This window comes from Ahaetulla prasina, chromosome 17, assembly GCF_028640845.1.
Source record: "Ahaetulla prasina isolate Xishuangbanna chromosome 17, ASM2864084v1, whole genome shotgun sequence".
NCBI classification, from domain to species: Eukaryota; Metazoa; Chordata; class Lepidosauria; order Squamata; family Colubridae; genus Ahaetulla; species Ahaetulla prasina.
In genome coordinates this window covers 12,590,980-12,609,673 of record NC_080555.1, presented here as the reverse complement: position 1 = coordinate 12,609,673, position 18,694 = coordinate 12,590,980, and the positions used below count along the sequence as shown (strand labels likewise).

Here is an 18,694-nt window from a genome sequence, read left to right as displayed (position 1 = left end):
TAAGATGCTAAACTTGGTTAGTTTTAATTTGGTTTTCTGGCCACATAACTGTGGGAATACTATGATGGACATAAGTGTAAGAGCCGGACATAAGTCACGGTTTTCAATGCTGTTCTAATTTCAAACACTAATTCCACTAAATTAATAGGGCTGTATTGCTACTCTCCTTCTCATCTGCCCTATTACTTTCCCTTATTAGTTATCTTATGATTTATCACTTTGTCGTTTGTAGAGGTACAAATTCTTTGTGTGTCCAATCACACTTAGGTCAATAAAGAATATTCTATTATGAAATGAATGATTGTAAATTGAAAACCACCCAGAAGTTCTTGAAGTTCAACAAACAAGCCTCTAGCCATCAATAAGGGCCTCTGGTGGCTCAACAGACTAATGCAGTCTGTTATTAACAGCAGCTGCTTGCAATTACTGCAGGTTCTAGTCCCACCAGGCCCAAGGTTGACTCAACCTTCCATCCTTTATAAGGTAGGTAAAATGAGGACCCAGATTGTTGGGGGCAATTAAGTTGACTTTGTATATAATATACAAATGGATGAAGACTATTGCTTGACACAATGTAAGCCACCCTGAGTCTTCGGAGAAGGGCGGGATATAAATGCAAATAAAAAAAAACTATGAAAAACACAGAAGAGACAAAGGGACCACAAATAGCTGTTGGATTTTCTCATGATACCTGTCCACTTTGGAAATCACCTGCAGGTCTTCTGTGGGCCTGCAAAGCCTTTAGAACAGGGGTCTCCAACCTTGGCAACTTTAAGCCTGGAGGACTTCAACTCCCAGAAGTCCCCAGCCAGCTTTGCTGGCTGGGGAATTCTGGGAGTTGAAGTCCTCCAGGCTTAAAGTTGCCAAGGTTGGAGATCCCTGCTTTAGAAGTTCTAGAATCCAAGCACGGGGTGACTTCTGCAACCTTATCTGCTTTTATCCAAGCCCTATTAATAGATAAAGACATTCAGGGTTAAGTTTCAATTTATGTACAGACTACCCTTGACATTCCTCCAGCAAAATATTCTGGTACAATCCAGAATCTACTATTCCCCCAAGGATAAAGACCATCCAGATTCTGAAGCTGCAAAGCAACCTCAAGTTAGACGCTCACACAGTCTGATTTATGGTGGGAAGAAGACCTTCTTCTAAAGACATGATGTAACATCCAGGTGTAACATTCCTCAGTAAAACCAGAAAGTTCTCCACTGGCTCATCTGCCCATCGAGTGTGGTTCTAACAGCTACTACTGTGTTTCCCCGAAAATAAGACATGTCCAGATAATAAGCCCAATTGGGCTTTTCAGCGCATATAAGCCACCCTGCAAAATAACCCCCCCACCAACTACTTACACACATGTACACACCTGCCACCCCCAAATTGCATCCGTAAAGGGGGCAGGTGGCTAAGCAAGGGGCAGGAGCCCTGTCAATCCCGACGGGCAGGGGGAAAGAGACGGCAAGGGGAGCCCCGTCTCGCTCCACGTGTCACACTTCTCCCCCACCCCACCTGCCACCCCTCTCGATAAAAGAGACGACGGGGAAGGGAAGCAGAAATTGGGGTGGAGTGGGATGTGTTGGGTCACTCGGCTGGTGCAAAGAACAAGGAGGAGAGGCAAAGGCAGTGATGAGACATCCAGTCCCAAGCTCGTCGCCTCCTGCGCCCCCAAAATAATAAGACCCCTGATAATAAGGCCAAGCCCTTATTTGGGGGGGGGGGAGTCAAAAGAAAATAAGACCCTGTCTTGTTTTCGGGAAAACATGATAGGTCATTCAATCTTCTTTGGCAAACTCAAGTTGGAAGCAATATGCTTTCTGCAGAAGACTTTCCTCCTTGATGTTCTTCCACGGACATCCTCATGCTAATGGACACTGAAATTAAGACCATGCAAAGCTGCTCCACAGATCTTCTGTGGAAGTTCTTTGAGACCTCCCGGAGCAGGGGTCTCCAACCTTGGCAACTTTGAGCCTGGTGGACTTCAACTCCCAGAATTCTCCCAGCCGGTTGAAGTCTACCAGGCTCAAAGTTGCCAAGGTTGGAGACCCCTGCTCCAGGAGTACTGCATATCCTGTTCTTGAGATAATTCAGTTGGATGACCATCAATGGGAAGGCTAACAGTGGTGACCATGGATGAATGGAGACTGCCTTTGGCAATGGTCCGGCCCTCATGAGCACTGTCAACATTTCTCTGAGTCCTGCAGAAAACTCTTTGGATTGGGATATAATTCATTTCCACAAACCTGAATAGTAGTTTCCAATTGTGTTAATCCAACAACGTAGGTTTTTAGTATGGAAGGTCCCTCAAACGTAAGTCCAACTGCCATCTCCCCGGCAACTGATCTACCCCCTCAAGAGCATCAGATAGCTCATATTTTCACCAACAAAGACGGTGAAAATATTGGCGCAACGTTTTCCATAAAGATTAACCAAAAGCATTATTTTTCACGCTATTTTGTTTAGCCAGAATCCCTTTATCCATTAATAATGTTCAGACGAAGCTCTAATTACATTGCACGTCACAGTCAGCAAGATTATGGATCACCATAATTAAGCCTCACTATAATTAAAATCCTTCCAGCCAAGGGCAGTCCACCATTTTCCAAAGCACATCTGTTTCCAGCTTGAACAGCATTTGCCCAAGGAAGTTTTTTCTTAAAAGTCCCATCAAAATCTGCTTCCTTGTAATTTACACCCATTATTCTCCTGAAGAAATCTGCCCTCTCTCTTCTACATGAGTCCTTCACGTCCAGGTAGTCCTCGACTTGCGACCATAACTGAACCCAGAATTTCTATTGCTAAGTGAGACATTTGGTAAGTGAGTTTTGTCCTATTTTACGACTTTGTCACAGCCGTTAGGTGAAGCATTCATGATCGTAAGTCTGAAAACCGGTCGCAGGTACTTTTTTCAGTACCATTGTAACTTCAGTCGCTAAAGAAATTGTTATAAGTCGAGGACTACCTGTATTTGAAGCCAGCTAACCTGAGCCACACATTTATCTTCCTCTGAAGAAAAAACCATAAAAGTTTTTCCTTCCAGGTCCTCGATCATCTTAGCTGCTCTCCTTTAGACCTGCACCACTCTATAAATTCCTGAAATTCCTACAATGCATTGTCCAGAATTGGACACAACTGTCTTAAGTGGACTCTGACCCAACCAGAGCTTATGCCAGCAAACAACTACGTGCTAGATGGAAGGAAGATCAGAAAATTGGTATAGAGCAGAACGAGGGAAATTTGGTAAAGCAAATTAGTAATCAGTCTCAGGAGCATATAAAAAGATTGTATAATGTGTTACTTGAAATAGATTCTGAAAGGGACTTGGTAAAGGACTGTATGATAAAGTGGGCACAAAATTTTCAGGAGCCAATATTATTGGAAACTTGGGGAAAAAATTGGGTTAGAAATGTTAAATTCACGCAGGCACAGAATCTGAGGGAAAATTTTTATAAAATGTTTTATAGATGGCATTTAGATCCTAAGAAATTATCGTGTATGTATCCAGATATGCAAGCAAAATGTTGGAGATGTAATTGTGATGACGCTACATATTTTCATATTTGGTGGACTTGTAAGGATATAAAGGCCTTTTGGATAAAAATTTGGTGGATTTTACAAAATGTTTTGAAAAAGAAGATAAAGTTCCTGCCGCAATTTTTTCTGTTGGGAATTATTACGGACTGTACAGTAATTGAGACTAAATTGATTTTAAATCTAATAACAGCAGCAAGATTACTAATAGGACAATACTGGAAGAAAAAAGAAGTACCTACAATAGAAGAATGGATATTGAAAGTTGCCAATTTGGCTGAGATGGCGAAGATATCAGCCTTTTTGAAAGACAATACGCAAGAAAGATACTTAAAGGAATGGAAAAATGGATTGACTATATTCAAAGTAGATATCAGACTAAGAGTTATCAGACTGTTTTTGAATGATGATGTATTATTTTTGATTGTTTTCAGGGGAAGTTAGGAATTGATGATTGTAGGGGTATAATTAAGTTGGGATGAAAAATTTTTAGCATATGTTTGTTTTATTTTTAACTATACCTTGTGCTCGTTCCGGGAAGTCGGGGAGGGGTTGTGAAGGGAGGGGAGGGAGGGGGAAAGGGGGATTTTTTCTGTAAAACTTTTTGAATAAAAAAAACCAAGTCATAATTAACATGGCATCGGCTACAACTGCAACAGTTATCCTAAGCAAGCGGCACAAAAATACACAGAAAGCCATCTTCTCCAACGTGGCTCCTCCAGATGAGAGACTACAATTCCCACAATTCCCTTAATCAAGGCTGAGGATTCTCGGAATGGCGGCCTCATTACATCTAGAAGGCACCAGGTTAAGGGTCCTCTCAGGGTAAGGGCTTGGGCTGGGGGTCGGGCCAGAAGACCTCCACACTTCCAACCCCATTCTTTGATCTTGGGCAGGGGGATTTGGACTAGAATACCTCCAGGGTCCCTTCCAGCCCTGTGATTCTATGATCTTGGGCAACGGGATGGACTAGAAGACCTCCAGGGTCCCTTCCAGCTCTGTGATTCTATGGTCTTGGACATGGGGTTGGACTAGAAGACCTCCAAGGACTCTTGCAGCCCTGTGATTCTATGATCTTGGACAGGGGGTTGGACTAGAAGACCTCCAGGGTCCCTTCCAGCCCAGTGATTCTATGATTGTGGGCAGGGGGATGGACTAGAAGACCTCCAGGGTCCCTTCCAGCCCAGTGATTCTATGATTGTGGGCAGGGGGTTGGACTAGAAGACCTCCAGGGTCCCTTCCAGCCCAGTGATTCTATGATTGTGGGCAGGGGGTTGGACTAGAAGACCTCCAGGGTCCCTTCCAGCCCTGTGATTCTATGATCTTGGGCAGGGGGATGGACTAGAAGATCTCCAAGGTCCCTTCCAGCCCTGTGATTCTATGATCTTGGACAGGGGGTTGGACTAGAAGACCTCCAGGGTCCCTTCCAGCCCTGTGATTCTGATTGTGGGCAGGGGGTTGGACTAGAAGACCTCCAGGGTCCCTTCCAGCCCAGTGATTCTATGATTGTGGGCAGGGGGTTGGACTAGAAGACCTCCAGGGTCCCTTCCAGCCCAGTGATTCTATGATTGTGGGCAGGGGGATGGACTAGAAGACCTCCAGGGTCCCTTCCAGCCCAGTGATTCTATGATCTTGGGCAGGGGGTTGGACTAGAAGACCTCCAGGATCCCTTCCAGCCCAGTGATTCTATGATTGTGGGCAGGGGGATGGACTAGAAGACCTCCGGGGTCTCTTCCAGCCCTGTGATTCTATGATCTTGGGCAGCGGGATGGACTAGAAGACCTCCAGGGTCCTTTTCCAGCCCTGTGATTCTGTGATTGTAGATCCCCGTTTATTATCGCAGGGGAAGGGAGCGGCCCAGGTGTTGGGCAACCGACATGAAGCCCAGGTAGCCAGCGTGTCTACAGGGTGCAGTCCAGATGGTGGTGTTGACGGTGCAATCATAGCTCTTTTTATGAGACAACTTGGAGCATCTGCCAAGCTTTGGGAAAATGGTGACTTGGCCTCCAAGAAGTCAGGGCTGCCTCCCGAGAGGCAAGATTTGTTGGTGGGGAAGGGGCAGCATCCCCAGACCCTCGTGCCCGAGAGCAAGCCCTCCCCCTTCTGCAGAACCCCAACAGCACCAGGCCCCCTCACTGGACTCTCCATCATCCCCAGCTGGCAGAGCCAAGAACAGTTTGACAGCATCTGGGAGCCCCAGGCTGACGTAGGCTGGGCTAGTCTTTGATTTACGACTGCTTGCTTAGTGACGGTTCAAAGTTACAACGGACACCCCAAAAAGGGATTTACGACCTGGTTCGGAGGTTCTAATGCCTCACGGCCGCATTTACAACCATCACAATTTGCAACTGTAATTGCAGGGCTCAGTTATGGTCATAACTCAAAGACTACCTGTCATTCAGGCCGTAAAACGACCCTCCAATTAAACTGGATATTCCCGCTGACCTCAAAGATACGTCCAGGGCGTTTTCTGGGAAGATCAATACCAGCATAGAGGCAGTCCTCGACATGCGACCATTCGCTTAGCAACCGTTATGACAGCACTGAAAAAAAGTGACTTGTAACACATGATTGTGGCAGTGTCGGGGCATCTGGGCACCTGGCAAGCAGCTCACCTCTATGACAGCCACACAACTGACACTTGTGAGCTTCGCAGTTGCCTTCCGACAAGCAAAACCCAACGGGGAGAGCAACAGAGGAGGCTGTGGTCACGTGATGTCTCACTTAGCAACGAATTTTCCAATCCCAATTGTGCTTGTAAGTCAAGGAATACCTGTATTCCTCCACTGTCTCTTCCTTTCTTTTTCTTTCTTCTTCTTTTTCTTTTTTTCTTTCTTTTTCTCTTTTTCTTTCTTTTTCTTTCTTTCTCTCGCTTTTTTTCCTTTCTTTCTCTCTCGCTCTTTTGCTCTCGCCGGCTCTTTCTTTCTTTCTTCTTTTCTGCCTTTTCTGATATACTCACACTCTTAAAATTACCACCAAAAGCATGCAGAAATGCCTCCCCCTTCTAGAATCTTGTTAAACTTAATGGGTGAAACCGAGAAGGACTTTCCTGTCAGGTCCAACTCATCTTACACTTCCTGCCAGGATCAGAATTTATATCTGCGCCCTCCAACCTGGGCTGCCCCTCCAGATTGAGGTTCTCCATGCTGGGTTTTTAAACCCCGATCTGAATTTTTCTAACTTTTTGTCTGGGTTTCTAAGTTGTCTCTTTTAAAATTTCATGAAGGGTTTTTCTATACAGGTAATCCTTGGCTTACAACCATTTGTTTGGCAACCGTACAAAGTTACGACAACACTGAAAAAAGTGACTTGCCACAGGTCCTCGCACTACGACCATCACAACCACCTCACTATCACGTGAACAAAATTCGAGCGCTTGGCAACTGGCATGCCCTGACGGCGGTTACAGCATTCCCGGAATTGGGAGATCCCCATTTGCCGCCTTTCTGACAAGCCAAGTCAGTGAGGGGTAGCCAGATTCACTTAACGACCACGTGAATCGCTTAACGGCCGCCGCAAAAAGAGGCGGTAAAATCCGGCCCAGCTCACTCAACAACAGAAGCACTTGGCAACAACAGAACTTTCCTTCCCGATTGTGATCGAGAATTATCTATACATAAATACAATATATTGTAGGTGCAAACATCATCCTACTTGGGCGGGGGATAGGACTAGATCGGGGGGGGGTCTCCAACCTTGGCAAACTTTAAGACTTGTGGACTAGATGACCTGCAAGGTCCCTTCCAACTCTGTTAATCTAGTTTTTAAAAAACTTAATAAATAGGTAAAAATAATTCAGTTTAAAACTGATTTGTTGTGATTTTTGTTTTATTAAGAAATCCGGCTGGCAACCTTGTTCCAGGCACTGCTGGGTTCAAAGGATTCAGGGTGGAGAAGGCTGGGAAAAGGGGGTGACATCCCCCCCCCAAAAAAAGGAGCCCATCGTGCAAGGCTTTCCTTTCTCCCTGCTGCAAAGCTACTGCCCAACTCCTGGCCCTTGCACCCCAAACCCAGCTCCCTTCTAAGCAATAACAAACGCCAATGCTTCCATGGAGGACCCCCCATCCTGTACCCCAATATTCTCCCCATTTCTTGCAAAGGGGGAGAAGTCAGAAATGGAAGGCTTGCCTGATCCCAGCAGCTTCCCACAGCTCACAAAAGGGGCTTTCCCGGCTTCTCCCTCCCCCACACACAACATTTAGCATTTTTTTCAACAATGAAAAAGCCAGTTAAATGCATTTTAAAGCATGAGAAATTCTCTATTCAGCTCGTCCTCCCAGCGGTTCAGCCCCAGCCTGGCCCGGAGGCAGGAGGGAGCTGTAGCCTAGCAATCGGTGGCCAAAACAAAAAGGGAAATAATTTTATATTTGCGGTCGTTTCCAGAGAGAAATAGGGGTATGAATTTCGCAAAGCAAAAAACAGGCTGAAGCCAAAAATGCGGGTTTATCCGAGCTCAGCCTGCTGCGTGGAACCTAGCCGACTATGGTTTATTCAACACACCAGAGTTAAAACTGACTTCTTGGGAGGCCAGGAGCTTGGCTAGGAAGCGCTGGCCGGGTCTCCCAATCCGCCTGGAACAGGACACAAGGCCGAGTCACAAAATGGACTCTGCAAATGTTTCCACTTAAATAAAAATTAAGTCCTTCGCCTTTGCAATTCGAGCAAACGTGTGTCGCAATTCACCAAAAAAGTCTGAATCTGCCCCAACCGGAGGGAAGGAACAGCTCTTGGGACACCCCAGAAGTGCCAATCACCCCACAAATGGGGGGGCTTCTCACCCCTGTCTTGGCCCAGGCCAGATTCCAGGTTTTGGGCATCTCCATTCCAGAAACAAAAAAACAGCAGGTTTTGCTAAGCAGATGGGATTTGCTTCCACACACACACACACACCCCTCTTGCGGTTATCTGCAGCCCCCTCCTCTCTCCCCCCCCCATCCCATTGCAATAGCTCTAACTAAGGAGCTGCCAGCAGACCTTCATTCTCTCCAGACTCTCCAACTGGGGAGAAAAAGACCCCACCCCAAAAGGCACACCCTGCTAGAAAGACGGACCGGGTTACACCCCCCTTACAAGCTTCACACCCAGACCCAGACCCCATTCCAAGGGGGGGGGGGTTCTCACGCAGCCAGAGGACCCCTGCACCCTCCCCATTCTTGCAGGAGGTAGGGGGTGCAAAAGAGCCAACCACACATGGGGAGGGGAACTCTTTGCCCAGGAAAAAAAAAAAAAGATTGCCCCATTCACAGCCAAGACACATCTGATAAGGAGGGGAGGGTCAGGTTTACAGCCCCCCCCCTTCCCAATATACTCAACACCACAGGTTGCAATCTTGATGGTTTAATATGCTGGGGGAAGCCAGCATATGCATTCATGTTGCATTCATCCAACAAACCATGGCTTATTCAACAGGGACCAGTTTGTGCCCTGCATTCCGACTTTGCCCTAAGCCAGCATGTCAGTGGGGTGAAGAGGTTTGCACGAAGCAAGGCTAACGCTCCCCTCAAAGGCCTGCACCCCCAGTTCTCACCCACCCCCCACCCCCATTTCTTCATCAGGAGCAGGGCAGAAAGTAGAGGGGTGAGATAACAAGGGGGTGAACAGGCCCAGAATCAGGGGTTCTTCTGCCCCAAAGTGGACCCCCCCCACACAATTTCCCAACCTGTTCAGACCTGAAGGGGGGTTCCCCAGCTCACTCAAAGGGACCCACAAATCGGCCTCACCCTTCCTTAAAGGCTCTGTCCCCCACCTCCCAGTTTCTCCTTGTAATTTCAGCCCCCCCCCGGGGTCCCCACCGGCTACTGCTCTCCAGGATGCACCCCCCTTTTTTTTTAAAAAAAAAAAAAAGCAAAACAGCAACCTTGGGAGGTAGGCCACCCCGTGCTGCCCAGCAAGGAAGGAGCCAGGCGAGCAACAGCTGAGCTCACGCATTGCACCAAGTTGGTGTGACTCCGGTTTGGCGCGATCCCAGCCATTTTAGCTCCTTGGAGAGGTGGAGGGGGGGGGGCAGCTTAGCAGGAGGGGGGGGTGTAAAGCAAACCCTGGCTTGTTGTCCCGGGAACCCGTGCAAAGAGCCCACGCAGGACGGAGCAGCAGCAGCAACAGTTCCGTGGAGGAAGAGCCTTACAAGCAAACCCCCCTCCCCAACTCCCCTGGCATCATCACCCCAAGCCTTTACCCCGGCGCGGCTGCTAAGCTAACCCGGGACAGTTGCAATCCACCCAGGTTGCATTGCACTCCGTTCACACGTGCAAACCCTAGATTTGCCCTCCCCCCTCCCCAGTCCCGTTTTAAGACCGTGTCAGGCCCCGGGCAGCCCCCACAGCTGTTTTGCAACAGGCTCCAGACGCCAAGGGGCAAAAGAACCCACCGTCCCGACCCCAGACCCAAGAGGGAAGACCCCCACCCTTTAAAGCCCGGGCAGGGCGGAGGGGAGTGTGGGCAGGCGAGGCCCGGGGATCCCTCCTGGGCAGGGCAGAGCCAGGCAGGCAGGGAGACTCCTCCGGCCCCGGGGTCGCTTCCCGTCCTTGCAAGCCAGGATGGGGCGGGGGTCCCGGGACCCCCTCCCCTCCCACGGCAGCCTCCGCGGAGCCAGACGGGCGGCCAGTCCGGGGAGACCCTCCGATGCACACACACACACGACGGCTCCTTTGCAATGCCCGGCCGTTGCAACCACGCCTTCCCCCCCCTCCCCAGCTTGCAACCGTTGCAAGGAGCCCGAACAAAAGGCGGCGGGTCCGGATTACCCTCGTTGGGCGGGGGGGGGCCCGAGCAGGGCGAGACGGCTCCAGCTGGCGGGCTCCGGTTCCCACGGCTCCTCCGGCTTTTGTCCCTGCCTGCAGGGCCGGCCCCAGCCGCGGAATCCCCGCGTCCTCTCCCTCTCGGGCGGCTCCTTCCGCTTGCCGTGCAATTGCAAAAAGGAGGCGCTGGTGGGGCTGGTTGGTGGAAAGGGGGGGGGGGTCGTCGGGATCCGATTCAGAGGTCGGGAAAAGGGGCCGGAGCGGCGCTGGGCGGCTCCTCGCTTTGGAAAGGGGCCGGATCCGTTGCAAACCTCCCCCCACCCCACCCCACTCGGGGCTCTCCCCCCCTCCCCTCCCGCTGCTCCGGTGTGCGAACGGGGAGGATTCGAACCTGCGGACTCGGCGCGGCTGTTCCCAGGGCTCCGCGCGCCTCCCTCCGGCGCTTCCATTGTCTCCGCCGCGAAGTTCCCAGCGCCGGCTCTTCCCTCGGCCGCTCCCGCCCCCCCTCCTGCTCCTCCTTCTCCTCCTCCTGGAGGCCGGTTAGTTTTATGGTTCGTGAGTTCAGGAAAGCGGAGGAGGTGAGTGGGCGGGCGGGGAAAAAAAAACCAATAACTTTCTCTTCGTTGGACAGTTGCAAGGGCTTCTTCATCCTCATCTCTTTTTAAGGATTTTTTTTTTTAAAAAAAGGGACACAGAAGGAAAATAAAAAGGAGATAAGTTAGTCAGGAGCGAAAGGCAGAGCAAAGTATCCTTGCTCACCTCTACAGGGTTTTTTTTTTAATCCTAACCTTGGAGTTTTAATCCTAATCTTGGAGTTTTCATATCGAATGATCTAAGTGCCAAAGCCCACTGCAACTACATCGCAAAAAAGGTTTTAAGGGTTGTAAACCTAATCTTACGTAGCTTCTTCTCCAAAAACACTACACTACTAACCAGAGCATATAAAACATTTACTAGACTAATTCTTGAATACAGCTCGCCTGTCTGGAACCCACACCTCATTTCGGACATTAATACAATTGAACGTGTCCAGAAATATTTTACAAGAAGAATTCTCCACTCCTCTGAATACAACAAAATACCTTATGCCACCAGACTTGAAATCCTGGGATTAGAAAATTTAGAAGTACACCGCCTTCGACATGACCTGAGTTTAACTCATATCTATTACAATGTCCTTCCTGTCGAAGACTACTTCAGCTTCAATTGCAACAATACAGGAGCACACACAATAGATTTAAGCTTAATGTGAACCGCTCCAGTCTTGATTGCAGAAAATATGACTTCAGTAACAGAGTTGTTAATGCCTGGAACATCTCTGACATCAATACAATTGAACGTGTCCAGAAATATTTTACAAGAAGAGTTCTCCATTCCTCTGAAAACAACAAAATACCTTATCCCACCAGACTTGAAATCCTAGGCTTAGAAAACTTGGAACTCCGTCGCCTTCGACAAGACCTAAGTTTAACTCACAGAATCATCTATTGTAATGTCCTTCCTGTTAAAGACTACTTCAGCTTTAATTGCAATAATACTAGAGCAACTAATAGATTTAAACTTAATGTCAACCACTTTAATCTAGATTGCAGAAAATATGACTTCTGTAACAGAATCATCAGTGCTTGGAATACTTTACCTGACTCTGTGGTCTCTTCCCATAATCCTAAAAGCTTTAACCAAAAACTTTCTACTATTGACCTCACCCCATTCCTAAGAGGACCATAAGGGGCGTGCATAAGCGCACAAACGTGCCTACTGTTCCTGTCCTATTGTTTTTCTTTTCTTCTTTCTATATATATATGCTTATACCTCCTTATATTTACTCATATATGTGTTTATATACTATATAATCTTTTTGTATGATACCTACATATATTGCTGTGACAAAATAAATAAAATAAATACTACCTGACTCTGTGGTCTCTTCCCAAAATCCCCAAAGCTTGAACCAAAGACTATCTACTGTTGACCTCACCCCATTCCTAAGAGGTCTGTAAGGGGCGTGCATAAGAGCACCAGCGTGCCTACCGTTCCTGTCCTAATGTTCCCTTTATTGTATCCAATTTCATATAGTTATGACTATATATATGCTTATATATCGTATAGTTATTTCGTGCTTATGCTTATATATACTGTTGTGACAAATAAATAAATAAATAAATCCTAAACCACAGGACAAGCAAGCTTCCGAGAAATACTATGTTGGTTTGTCGTATCTACCAAAAGAAGGATAGCCTTCCTTCCCCCAACCCAAGGATCCCAAATCACCCAGCCCACTTGGACCTATCCTGGTCAGGATATATATTTTTATCCTGGTCCACAATTACAGATAGTCCTCGGTTTATAAACCATTCGTTTAGTGACCATTCAAAGTCTCAATGGCCTTGAAAAAAGTGACATGATAGTTTTTTCACATCCATGTTCTTGGCCGCATCCCCATGATCAGAACTGGAATGCTTGGCAACTGGCATGTACTTGTGACGGTTGCAGTGTCCCCTGGTCATGTGATCGATCCTCCTTGGCAATCTTCTAAGAAGCCAAGTCAATGGGGAAGCCGGATTCACTTAACAACCATGTAGTTAGCTTAGCACCTGCAGTGATTCACTTAAGAACTGTGGCAAGAATGGTCATAAAATGGAGCAAAATTCACATTGACAACTGCCTCACTTAGCAACAGAAATTTTGGAATGACCTGTGGTGGTAAATAGGGGATTATTGGTTCTGGTTTGGTTCTGCAACCCAACAAGAAAGACACAGACTTCAGAGGATCATTAGAACTGCAGAAAAAATAATTGCTACCAACCTGCCTTCCATTGAGGACCTGTATACTGCACGAATCAAGAAGAGAGCCGTGAAAATATTTGCAGATCACTCGCATCCTGGACATAAACTGTTTCAACTCCTACCCTCAAAACAACGCTATAGAGCACTGCACACCAGAACAACTAGACACAAGGACAGTTTTTTCCCCGAAGGCCATCACTCTGCTAAACAAATAATTCCCTCAACACTGTCAAACTATTTACTAAATCTGCACTACTATTAATCTTCTCATTATTCCCACTACCCATCTCCTTCCACTTATGACTGTAACTTTGTTGCTGGTATCCTTACGATTTAGACTGATATTGATTGTTTCCTGATTGCTTATTTGTTCCTTATGACTATCATTAAGTGTTGTATCATTAAGTGTTAAATTTGTACCCTATGACCATCATTAAGTGTTGTAAGTGTTGTACCTTGATGAAGATACCTTTTCCTTTATGTACACTGAGAGCATATGCATCAAGACAAATTCCTTCTGTGTCCAATCACACTCGGCCAATAAAAAATTCTATTCTATCTATTCTATTATCTGTATAGGTTGCTCTGCTTGAGCAGGGGGTTGGATTAGAAGACCTCTTGAGGTCCCTTCCAAGTTCCAACTCTGTCATGCTGATCTGTTCCGCAAATCCTGCTATTTATTCCCTGACTGGTCACTTTGGGTGGGCTTCACTGTTTCTCAATAGCAAAAAATCTGGATTATGGAGGGGGGAGTTGTGAGGAAAGAGGAAATATTTAACAGATTAACAGAGTTGGAAGAGACCTTATAGGTCATCTAGTCCAACCCCCAATATTAGTGGGGCATGACCCAGATTTTCCCAGCGGGGAATAAACTAATTGACCTTCTCAAGGCCTGATCGAAAGTTTTGATCTCCTAATCCTGGGATTGGGATCAGGGGATAGTTCATTCTGATGCATTTTTCCCGAAAAATTGAGTCCCTTGGGAGATAGGACGGTATAAAAATGCGATTAAATAAATAAATAAATAATAAATAAATAAACTACCACGCCAAGATTAGAAGCCTGACCTGGAGAAGCTGCCCTCTGCCCATTGTGTGAGGTTGTGACTGAAGTTGGCTGACAATGGATGTATAGAGATTGAATTGTTTGTTCAGTTTATCCCACTAATGCAGCTGTTACTCAACCTTGGTGACTTTAAGACAGGTAGACTTCAACTCCCAGAATCCCCCAGCCAGCTTCCCCCCAGCCCACCTATCTTAAAAGTCACCAGGTTGAGAAAGGCTGCATTAGTTCAGGGGTCTCCAACCTTGGCGACTTTAAGACTGGTATACTTCAACTCCCAGAATTCCCCAGCCAGCAAAGCTGGCTGGGGGATTCTGGGAGTTGAAGTCCGCCAGGCTTAAAGTCGCCAAGGTTGGAGACCCCTGCATTAGTGAGTGAGTATTTAGGAAGCACAATAGCAATATCCAGTAAGCAAAAACTAACAAGGACACAACAGAATTCACAACCGCTTCCTATGCTTGGTGTGGTGAAACCAATTAAGAATTTAAAGCTTGGGAGGGTGTCATGCAATTTAAGATGCAATTTATTGGCTGGGTTCATAAAAAACATATTTACCCATGGTTCACCTAATCACAGTCTCATGGATTAGCCAGATTTACAGGTTTGGGACAACACCGCGATGCACAAACTAAACACAGGCGTTTCATTTGCACACAACCCCTCAGGCTAAAATGCAGCTGGTAGGTTTGTGCAGCGGGGAGTGGTAGATATGTTTTCTTAAGCTGACTTTTGGGAGGAAACTGTCTTGTGTGGTTAAGGAAAACTGCTAAGGGACAAAGTTTGGTTTAATGGTTAAGGCACCAGGCTAGAAAGCAGGAAACGGTGAGTTCTAGTGCCGCCTTAGGCATGAAAAGTGGTTGGGTGACTTTGGGCCAGTCCCTCTCTCAGCCCTGCCTACCTCACAGGGTTGTTCTGAGGAAAACAGGAGGAGGAAGGTCTGTTGATATTTTCACTACCCTAAGTTATTTGTAAGTATAAGAAAGAATAGGAATAAAAATATAAATATATATATATATATTAGACGTCTCTGTGGTCATGTGGCCGGCATGACTCAAGGCCAAAGGCGCACGGAACGCTCTTCCCGTCCCACCAAAGGTGGTTCCTATTTTTCTACTTGCATTTTTTACGTGCTTTCAAACTGCTAGGTTGGCAGAAGCTGGGACAAGTCACGGGAGCCCACCCCGTTAGGCGGCACTAGGGATTCGAACTGCTGAACTGCCAACCTTTCAGTCGACAAGCTCAGCGTCTTACCCACTAAGCCACCGCATCCCTTGCATATATATATATCTCAATATAAGTCTTGGAGACTAGGTTGAGAATTCACCACTGGGCTGAAGCTACGATTCGTTTGTGACCAATGGATCTATTTACAGGAAGTCCTCGACATACGACCACAATTGGGTGCAGAATTTCCATTGCTAAACGAGGCAGTCGTTAAGTGACCCGCCCCTGATTTTACCCCCCGTTTTGCCGCTGCAGTTGTTAAGTGAATCGCCCAATTGTAAAAAGCGAATCCAGCTTCTCTAGCTGACTTTGCAGTCTGGGACGGTCACGAGGGACGATCCCTGGACTTCCGGCCAGGCTGCAGACATGTTAAATTCCATGCCAGTTGCCGAGCAACCAAATTGTGATCACCTGACCAGGGAGATGCTACAATAGTTGTAAGTGTGAGGACTGGCTGAGGAATTCTGGGAGTTGAAGTCCACAAGTCTTAAAAGTTGCCAAGGTTGGAGACCCCTGATCTAATCAAAATTTCCCAAGCTCACCTACCCTGCATTTTTAAAATCATCACACAAACAATGCAGCATCGAGCACAATATGGGCGCTGTAGTCCCGGTCCTAGCCCACCCCTCCCCTGCACCTCTTGCTGGCTCTTAAGCGAGGCTGAATTTTCACCCAGGCGTGGGAGGGGGGCTGCGGGAAACAACCCTTGGGGGGGACACAACAGTGGATTGTGTTGTGTGGTTATGGCAACCTCCTTGGCCAAACACCTCTCATTATCGCCTCTGAGCTATGACAATATGTTGTGTAAATATATCGCACCAGGTTTCCTGTTTGGTGAGGCTTTCAAGGGCAGGGAAGGGAGTCTGGAGGAATGTGGAGGAAGCGGAGCAGATGGGTAGAAATTCAAAGAATAAGAACCAGGAGCCAAGGACCCCCTGGTGTATGTGTGTGTGTGTGTGTTTGTGTTTGTGTGTGTGTGTGTGTGTGTGTGTGTGTGTGTGTGTGAGGGAACCAGATTCCACACAGCTCTGAACCCTTAAAGGTAAAATTAAAGGTTCCCCTCGCACATATGTGCTAGTCGTTCCTGACTCTAGGGGGCTCATCTCCGTTTCAAAGCCGAAGAGCCAGCGCTGTCCGAAGACGTCTCCGTGCTCATGTGGCCGGCATGACTCAACGCCAAAGGCGCATGGAACGCTCTTCCCTTCCCACCAAAGGTGGTCCCTATTTTTTCTACTTCCATTTTTTACGTGCTTTTGAACTGCTAGGTTGGCAGAAGCTGGGACAAGTCACGGGAGCTCACCCCGTTACGCGGCACTAGGGATTCGAACCACTGAACTGCCGACCTTTCGATCGACAAGCTCAGTGTCTTAGCCACTCAGCCACCGCGTCCCTCTTCTGAACCCTTAAGGCAAAACAAATACAGGCAGTCCTCGCTTAACGACCGGTTGCTTAGCTACCGTTCAAATTTACGACGGACCTCCCCGGAGCGATTCAATCTGTTTTTTAAGTTTTGACAGCCATGCACACACACACACACACACAAACACACACATACACACACAGAGTCATTTATGACCATCCCACACAGTCACATGACTGAGGTTTTCTATGTCTTTTGCCAGTTTCTAGCAATTCCTTCTGGTTTCCAGTTAAAAGTCCCTATTGGGGAAAATGGACTTGTTGAACAACCACAGTGTTCGCTTAACGACCATGGCATTTGCCTAATTAGTGTGAAATTCCCCATGCCTAGCTGGAGAATTCTGGGAGTTGAAGCCAACCCAGAGAAGAGCAACTAAGATGATCAAAGGCCTGGAGACTAAAACATACGAGGAACGGCTGCAGGTTTTGTGTCTGGCTAGTCTAGAGAAAAGAAGAATTAGGGGTGAGATGATAGCAGTCTTCCAGTATTTGGGGGGCTGCCACAAAGAAAAGGGGGTCAACTTATTCTCCAAAGCACCAGAAGGCAGGACAAGAAACAACGGATGGAAACTAATCAAGGAGAGAAGCAACCTGGAATTGAGGAGAAACTTCCTGACAGTGAGGACATTGAACCACTGGAATAGAAATCATGGGTCACTGGAGCTTTTTAAAAAGGGCCTCTGGTGGCTCAGATTGCTAAGACAGTCTGTTATTAACAGCAGCTGCTTGCAATTACTGCAGGTTCAAGTCCCACCAGGCCCAAGGTTGACTCAGCCTTCCCTCCTTTATAACAGGGGTGCCCAAACTTGGCCCCTTGAAGAGGGGTGGACTTCAACTCCCAGAATTCCCCAACCAGCATGAGCTATAAATATGAGCAAGTTGCTGGCTGGGGAATTCTGGGAGTTGAAGTCCACCGCTCTTCAAGGGGCCAAGTTTGGCCATCCCTGCTTTATAAGGTAGGTAAAATGAGGACCCAGATTGTTGGGGGCAATAAAAGTTGACTTTGTATATAATATACAAATGGATGAAGACTATTGCTTGACACAGTGTAAGCCGCCCTGAGTCTTCGGAGAAGGGCGGGATATTAAATGCAAATAAAAAAAAAAGATAGAGATAGATGAGATAGATTAGATAGATAGATAGATAGATAGATAGATAGATAGATAGATAGATAGATAGATAGATAGATGGGCCTCTGGTGGCTCAGGCTGGTAAGACAGTCTGTTACAAACAGCAGCTGCTTGCAATTACTGCAGGTTCAAGTCCCACCAGGCCCAAGGTTGACTCAGCCTTCCATCCTTTATAAGGTAGGTAAAATGAGGACCCAGATTGTTGGGGGGCAATAAAAGTTGACTTTGTATATAATATACAAATGGATGAAGACTATTGCTTGACATAGTGTAAGCCGCCCTGAGTCTTCGGAGAAGGGTGGGATATAAATGCAAAATAAATAAATATAAAAAATAGAGACTGGACAGTCACTTGTAGTGTATCCTGCTCAAAGAGGGAATTGGACTAGAAAGCTAAAACACATGATGAACGGTTGCAGGAACTGGGCCTGGCTAGTCTAGTGACGAGAAGGACCAGGGGAGACAGGAGAGCATCTTCCAATATTTGAGGGGCTGCCACAGAGAGGAGGAAGGGGGTCAAGCTATTTTCCAAGGCCAGACAAAGAAGAATGGATGGAAACCGAACAAGGAGAGATTCAACCTGGAAATAAGGAGGAATTTCCTCAGAACCATCAACCACTGGAACAGAAGCTGCCTTCAGAGTTTTGTGGGAGCTTCATCACTGGAGGCTTTCAAGAAGAGACTGGGCTGCCATCTGTCAGAAATGGTGTAGTAGGGTCTCCTGCTTGCGGGGGGTGGGGGGGTTGGACTAGATGGCCTCCAAGGTCCCTTCCAACTCTGTTATTCTGCATTCTGAGGCCAAATGCA

General features: G+C 47.1%; 1 protein-coding gene across 4 annotated transcripts in view; it reads right to left on the bottom strand.

Moving 5' to 3' along the window:
* Positions 1–10,789, bottom strand: part of VANGL2 (VANGL planar cell polarity protein 2) — a 56,291-nt gene extending 45,502 nt beyond the window's left edge. For 2 of the 4 annotated variants that reach the window (XM_058160864.1, XM_058160867.1), the window contains exon 1: positions 10,272–10,537. The gene's annotated coding sequence lies outside the window, so the exon portion shown is untranslated. Of the gene's footprint in view, positions 1–10,271; positions 10,538–10,656 lie in introns of those variants that run through there. The other 2 variants (XM_058160868.1, XM_058160865.1) reach the window with 2 other exon arrangements.
* Between the last annotated feature and the right edge of the window lie 7,905 nt (positions 10,790–18,694).